Source organism: Sinocyclocheilus rhinocerous, unplaced genomic scaffold (genome assembly GCF_001515625.1).
Source record: "Sinocyclocheilus rhinocerous isolate Xijiao unplaced genomic scaffold, SAMN03320098_v1.1 scaffold926, whole genome shotgun sequence".
In the NCBI taxonomy this organism is placed as follows: domain Eukaryota; kingdom Metazoa; phylum Chordata; class Actinopteri; order Cypriniformes; family Cyprinidae; genus Sinocyclocheilus; species Sinocyclocheilus rhinocerous.
Genome location: NW_015648536.1, coordinates 1,024,439 through 1,026,235, shown reverse-complemented (window position 1 = coordinate 1,026,235; position 1,797 = coordinate 1,024,439). Strand labels below are relative to the sequence as shown.

Below are 1,797 nucleotides of genomic sequence, written 5' to 3'. Positions count from 1 at the left end.
TTTGAGATTCCAATAAACAGAACTTTAATGAACAGCTCACCAGGAAAGCACACGTAGCACTGGGGTAAGACGAACAATTCCTGACAAGGGAAATTCAGAAAAACAGGGTTTAAATAATCAGAAACAAGGAAATCAATGGGACACAGCTGGGATCAAATAAACACAATCAGGGCAGGAACAGGAAGACCAGATAAGGACATGAAAACGCATGGGGAGCAGAACACACACAAACCACAGAACAGAGTCTGACAATATAGGCCTATTCTAAGACGATTCATAGTTTGTTACTTGTAAATACACATTTAAACAATATTTTACAGTAAAAGTTATATAAAAGTAATATAATAGTTGTCTCTATTATTTTACAATATTTTACAGTAGCTGTGTTATTGGTTAAAATATAATACTTTATTGCTAGGTAACTTATCACAAACAGGTTTATACTGTACAGAATTTTGTAAAATTATATTTTTAAAAAAGTTTTGGCAAAACGTTATGTTTTTTTTTTTTTACGACACTTTCTGTCAGTTCGTCAAATTACATTTGATACATTACTTTTAATATAAATTGTTGCCTCTGCTACAAGGGAAAAAACAGCTAGATCGCTTAGATTGTTATTAACTTCTGTCAAGTTGGCCAGGTGTTATGAACACCAAAACAAACAGTTTTTCTTCCCTCACCGGTCTCGCGGGGGCCTCTCTGGATGAAAATGACAGCAGGTATGCCGCTCATCTCATCCCGTCTGTTCTCCGCTTTCAGTCGACAGACACTGGGATATGTTCTCCCATTGCTGCCGCACACTGGGTCCTGGGAGTCACACACACACGTGCCACGCGCGCTGCTGCGATATTCACAGGTCATTCCTTGACCGCAAACTACATGCCCGCGATCCCCACAATACTCCCCCTCTCCCGCCGCACACACCGTGCAGCAGTCACATCTGTCCTTCACCACGCCGAAATAACAAGACTTTAGAGCAGATGAGCAGCGGGAAAGGTCGCACACATTAGGGCATGTAGTTTGTCTCGTCCGCAGATCACGCGCCTGCAACACAGAGGCCATGAGAACACAGGCCAGCAGTCTCCACATGATGAACAAAAATCTCACCAATCGATGTAAGGACCGATGGAATTTCAGTTTCAAGTAAGCTTCGCTTTAACAAAATCAACAGATGTCCATTTGCTTATCGTCCCAGTGAAAATGTTCAAGTTAAAAAAACACCAGTTGCATATTGCTGAAATGTCATAATGATGCTCAAGTTGGGGCTCGTTGTACGTACACCTCTTTATGAACAACAGCACGTTGGAACGCAGCTCTTCTGAGTTTGGATATAGTTTGGGGTCTTCAGGAAAGGAATTAAGGGAGGAGCTCAAAGTTTCTCTCTGTGCCTATTAGTCCAACAACTCATAGCTGGTCATTACAATGAAGCGATAATGATAGATGCAATCTAATAATGCTCTTGAGCAGAACTTGCATTTAAAATAGGCTATTGTGAAAATAAGTCTGCTGATCTGCTACCATTTCATTCTATTATTTACATTTACATTTACATTGGGGTCTTCAGGAGAGGAATTAAGGGAGGAGCTCAAATATATATATATGCAGACAAGCCGCATTTAATCAATCAGTCAATACAGCAAAATAGTACTATTTCAAGTATTATTATTACAGTTTAATATACAGTGGGTACGGAAAGTATTCAGACCCCCTTAAATTTTTCACTCTTTGTTATATTGCAGCCATTTGCTAAAATCATTTAAGTTAATTTTTTTTCCTCATTAATGTACACACAGCACC

The 1,797-nt window shown here is 39.5% G+C and overlaps 1 pseudogene; it reads right to left on the bottom strand.

Annotated features, from left to right (window-relative positions):
- The window catches only part of LOC107709828 (serine protease HTRA1-like), a 14,513-nt pseudogene extending 13,652 nt beyond the window's left edge, over nucleotides 1-861 (bottom strand).
- Nucleotides 862-1,797: the final 936 nt, after the last annotated feature.